Source organism: Rattus norvegicus, chromosome 7 (assembly GCF_036323735.1).
Source record: "Rattus norvegicus strain BN/NHsdMcwi chromosome 7, GRCr8, whole genome shotgun sequence".
Classification (NCBI taxonomy): Eukaryota; Metazoa; Chordata; class Mammalia; order Rodentia; family Muridae; genus Rattus; species Rattus norvegicus.
The window spans coordinates 126,644,709-126,650,732 of record NC_086025.1 but is presented as its reverse complement, the minus strand read 5'-3'; positions in this window follow the sequence as shown (position 1 = coordinate 126,650,732).

Sequence of the window (6,024 nt, the reverse complement as noted above, 5' to 3'; positions counted from 1 at the left end):
CTCGCGAACAGTCAGTATCGTAACAGCCTCTGGGTGCTCCGCTATGGCTGATCGCTCTGTGTCCCTGAGCATAATCAAAAGGAGGTTGTTTGGTTGGTTGTTTAAAGTGGCTTTTTTAAAATCTTTTATAAAATCAACTTAAATACAAGGTGAGGTGGGAACAGGACCCAGGATTGGGGGGGGGGGGTGGGCAGTGAGAGGTGATGGAGTCACGTGACGAATCCTGGGAATCAGACTCCAGAGACCAGCACCGGGGTGCAGAGCTGAGGTTTGTTGCACAGTGAATAAGCTTACATGCAGTGTTTGAGCCAATCCCAAGCCCCCAAATCCTCAGCCAATCGTATCTCACCACACCATCACAGTATCCAATGAAAGCCCTGCCTGATGAGGTTACTCAGAAGGATCGGTGAAGAGGGTGGCACATCCTCACTTGTGAGGACTTCTGTAGACAGAGGAGGCAGCCACCCTGGCCTCCATTCCTTTCCGATATCTTACAGTGTTCCGGGAGCCATCTTAGATCTAATGTCCTGTACCGGACTCTTCCAGGAGTCGAAGGAGACCGTGTCACCTCACTCCCCATCCCACTTTTTCCTTCACAAGGTTACCTCAGGACCCCCCTACATGGTGACATTTAAGGAAGAAGAGGAAAGGTCTTATAAGACAGAATTTGAATTATTAACAAGCTTACTTCACCTGTCTTACTGTTCGGTACAATTATAAGGGCTCTAGTGCTTACATTATACATATTAGAGGAGCAACGCAATTAAACGCAGCTCATTCCTGGCACTGGAGGTCTCACCTGGTGACAGACGGTGGGTGGAGCATCGTCTCACCCTGTTGTTTGGTGGCTCCATTTAGATTCCCTTTGTATACATATATGTCTTTAGGAAGCTTCTGCAACAGTTCGTTTCATATGACCCCCCCTCCGTGGCCTTTACTGTTAGCTGTCCCTCCCGTGCTGCCTCCCTCACACTCTCTTGTGTCCTCCTCCGTTTTATCCTCCCTCTCCAGCAGAGCTCTCCTGTATGTCTATAACTATATATTCTATTTCCCCTTCCATATCCTCCATGCTGCCCTAGTCCCTTAATACCTCACCTCTGCAGTTACAGGACTTGTAGAATGCTTATCGAAGGCTTGAAAGTTGACATCCACACACGAGAAAATGCATACAGTATTTGTCTTTTGGAGTCTGGGTTACCTCAGTTAGGACGATGTTTTTTCTAGCTCTATCCATTTACCTGAAATTGTCGTACTTTTGGTTTTTAACAGTTGGATAACATCGTACTGTGTGAATGTACCCTTACCATTTCACCAGGTGATGGACATGTAGGCTGTTTCCGGTTTCTGTTGATTTTGAGTAGAGCAGCAATGAATGCAGATGAACAAACATCTCTGTAGTAGAGCGTAGTCCTTTGGACATATGCTCAAGAGATGTGGCTGGATCTCTGTTTTTATGACAATGCCATGCTTTATTAATATAGCCTTATAGTACAAATTGAAATCTGGGATGATGCCGCCAGAAGTTCTCTTTCATTCGTGATTGGTTTAGCTGTTCTGGATGTGTGTATGTGTGTCTGTGTGTGTGTATGTGTCTGTCTGTGTGTGTGTTTGTGTCTCTGTGTATGTGTGTGTCTCTGTGTGTGTATGTGTCTGTCTGTGTGTGCGTTGGTGTCTATGTGTGTGTGTTTGTGTCTCAGTGTGTGTGTGCATGTGTGTGTGCATGTGTGTGTGTCTGTGTGTGTGTATGTGTCTGTCTGTGTGTGTGTTGGTGTCTGTCTGTGTGTGCGTTGGTGTCTATGTGTATGTGTTTGTGTCTCAGTGTGTGTGTGCATGTGTGTGTGCATGTGTGTGTGTCTGTGTGTGTGTATGTGTCTGTCTGTGTGTGTGTTGGTGTCTATGTGTGTGTCTGTATGTGTATCTGTGTGTGTGTGTGTCCTTATAATACTGAAAATGTTTTTTTCAATTTCTGTGAAGAACTATGTTGGATATTTTATGGATATTTTATTGAATCTGTAGATTATTTTGCTAGGATGGCCATTTTCACAATATTAATCCTACTGATCCATAAGCATGGGAGACCTTTCTGTCTTTTTGTGTCTTTGACAACTTTTTACAATAAATTATATTACATATTTAAAATAATATGTTTATATTGTTAATATATTAATAATCTTTATTATTAATTATTTAATATGTAAGTCTTCCATTTGCTTTGTTTCTTATTCCAAGATAGTTGGTTTCTTTTGTTTTGTTTTGCTGTCAGAGACTAATGTGGAAAGTATTGTTTCCCTGGTTTCTTTCTCGGTCTGCTCTATTATTTGTTTATAAAACGGCAATTGATTTTTGCACATTAATTCTTTATCCTTCCACTTTGCTGAAAGTGTTTATCAGCTGTAGAAATTCCCTGGTAGAGTTCTTCCTTCAGTTCTTTATGTATAAAATCTTATAATTGGCAAATAAAGATACTTTGACTTCTTCCATTCTCATTTGATGTGCCTTGATCCCGTGTCTTATTGCTCTAGCTAAGACTCCAAGTACTATAATGAATGAGTATGGAGAGTGTGGGCATCCCTGACTTCTTGACTTAAGCAGACATACTTTGAGTTCCTTTCCAGGTTGATAGTGGTTGTAGATTTGCTATAAAATTGCCCTTTTTGTATGGAGGTATGTCTCCTGTAATCCTTGTCTGTCCAGGACATTTCTCATGAAGGATGTTGGATTTTTATCAGAGGACATTTCTGCACCTAATGACATGATCATGTGGTTTTTGTCCTTCAGTCTGTTTATGTGTCAGACTGCATTTATCTATTCACATACACTGAATCATCCATGCTTCCCTGGGGTAAAGCCTACGTGATCACGGTGGGTAGTCCTCTCACTGTGGTGTTGAATTCGGTCTTTGTGTGATTTAGCTATCAGGGTAATCGGGGACTCATTTTTTTAAAAGTTGGAAATGTTCCTGTTTTGTGGAATAATTTGGTAAATATTGGCATTAAATTTTTCTGGAGTGTCTGGTAGAATTCTACAGTGAATCCTCCTGGCCCTGAGCTTTTGGAGGTTGGAGACTTAATTTTTGCTTCTATTTCCTTGGGGGTCATAGGTCAATTTCAATTGCTTATCTGATCTTGATTTAACTTTAGTAGGTCTTATCTATCAAGCAATCTATCCATTTCTTATAGGTTTTCTAGTTTGGTGTAGTACAGACTTTACTGAGTCCTCATGAGTTTCTGAATGTCCGTGGTGTCTGCTTTCTCCAATTTTTTTAAAGATTTATTTATTTTTATTTGATGTGCACTGGTATTTTGCCTGCCTTGTGTCCCAAAGGTTTGGGTATGTGTATTTTTCTTTTCATTCAATTATAAAAAGGTTTTTAATTTCCTTCTTGATTTCTGTCTTGACCCAATTTTTTACTCAGTATTGAGTTGTTCCATTTCCATGAGTTTATATAGTTTCTGTTGTTGATCCAGCCTTAATCTATGCTGGTCAGTAGGACACACAGTATACTTCAATATTCTTTTATCTGTTGAGACTTGCTTGTGTCCAAATATGTGGTCAATTTGGAGAAAGATTCATGAGCTACTGAGAAGAGTGTATGCACTTTTTTTTTAAGAAATATGTTCTACTCTCATATATTACATCCATATCACAGTTCCCCTCCCACCTGTCCTCCCAGCCACTCTTCCTACCTCCCCTCTACCCCAGATTCACTCCCCCTCCATTTCCCTTCAGAAAAAAGCAGACCTCTCAAGGATATCAACTGAATACACCATAACAAGTTACAATAATACTAGGCATGAAACTTCACATCGATACTGGATGAGGCAACTCAGTAGGAGGGAAAGGGTCCCAAGACCAGGTAAAAGTGTCAGAGACAACCCCCCACTCCCACTGTCAGGAATTCTACAAGAACACCAAGCTACATAACCACAACATACATGCAAAGGACCTAGGTCAGACCATACAGGATCAGTGGTTGTCACTGTAGTCTCTGTGAGCCCTGCTTAGTTGGCTCTGTGGGTCATATTCTTATGGTGCCCTTGACCCCTCTGCCTTTTACAATCGTTCCTCCCCCTCTTCTGAGGGGCTTCTCAAGCTATGCCTAATGTTTGGCTGTGGTTCTCTGCATCTGATCCCATCAGTTGCTAAATGAAGTTTCTTAAAGCTTGGAAGAAATGTTCTGTAGATGTATGCAGGTCCTTTTGACTTCTGACAACATTTAACTCCAACATTTCTGCTGAGTTTTTGCCCCCATAACCTATCTATTGGTGAGAGTAAGGTATCGAAGTCACATCACTACGTGAGGATACATTCATAGCAGTATTTCACTCATGGACGTGGGTACCCTTATGTTTAATGCATAAACATTTAGAATAATGATTTCCTCTTTGATTTTTCCTTGAATTAATATGTAGTGTTCTTACCTATCTCCCCTGGTTAGTTTTAGTTTGAAGTCTATTTTGTCAAATATCTATACCTACTTTCCTCTTGGGTCCTTTTGCTTAGAATATCTTTTTCCATCCTTTTACCCTCATGCGATATCTATCCTTGGTGGTGAGGTGTGTTTCTTAGATGCAGCAGAAACAGATGGATCCTGGTCTCTAATCCAATCTGTCAAATTGTGCCTTTTGATTGGGAAATTGAGATTATTAATATTGAGAATTATCAATGAAAAGTGTTCCTGTTTATTTTTTTATTATGGTATTGATTTCCCCTTCTTTTGATTAAATGTTGTGAACTCATTTATTCTTTGTGTCTTCTTGTGTTTGGTTAAGTACTCCAGACTGGAATTTTCCTTCTAGCACCTTCTGTAGATCTTGATTGGTAGATGGATGATTTCTTAAATTTAGTTTTATTGTGGAATTTCTTTTCTTTCTTTATCAGTTGTTATTGATAGTTTTGCTGGGTATACTAGCCTGGGTTGGCAACTGTGATATCTCAGAACTTGTAAAACATCTGTCCAGGAGCTTCTGGCTTTCAGAGTCTGCATGAAGATGTCAGGTGATATTTTAATAGGCCCACCTTTATATGTGACTTGGTCTTTTCTCCTTTACAGCTTTTATCCTTTCTCTGTTTTGTATATTTATCATCGTCGTCATTGTCATCACCATCATCATCATCAGTCATGAGAAATTTATTTTCTAGTCCTGCCTATTCGGAATTCTGTATGCACCTTATACCTTTATGAGCACCTCCTTTTTCAGGTTGGGGAAATTTTCTCTTATGGTTTTGTTGAAAATCTTTTCTGTGCCTTTTGACCTGAGTGTCTTCTCTTTCCTCCATCCCTATTCTTCATAGATTTAGTCTTTTCAGCATGTCCCAGATTTCCTGGGTTTTGGGGGTTCTTGGGGGGTTTTTGTTTTTTAGATTTAACATTTTCTTTAACTGAAATATTAATTTCTTCTAACCTTGTCTTCAACCCTGAGATTCTCTCTCCCAGGTCTTGCCATCTGTTGATGAGGCTTACCTGTGAGGGTTTGACATCTTAAGTTCTTCACTTCCAGTTTTAGTTTTCTTTAGTGAGACAATTTCTTTGCTAAATTCTTGCATATCTTGAACTGGTTATTTTTTAATTGTTTGTTTGTGCTTTCATGAGCTTCCTTAAAGGACTTAATTATGTCATTTTTGGGTGCTTGAGCATATTCGTGATTGCCATCTTGAAATCCTTAGCATATGCTTCAGCTAGACTGGCCTGCTGCAGTGGAGTTGCTGGCTTCTGGTGGAGACATGTTACCTCAGCTGTTCATTCTTGTATTTTTGCTCCAGGATCTAGGTCTCTGGAGCTATATATTGGGGTGAGGGGATGTGTTTCTTGGTGTCAGTATCTGAATTGGTTTTGGGAGGTGGATGTTTCATTCTTTGGTTTTGTTGCCTTCTCTGAATCCTAGGCAAGTGTGGTGGGTGTGGGGTCCCTGGTAGAGATTGCTTCTAAGTCTTAGAGCATTGCACCCACTGGGGGTCCTTAGCTGACAAGAAAAAATGGCGATGAGCTAGGAGAAAAGGTTGAGAATGTCACTAGAAAGAGCT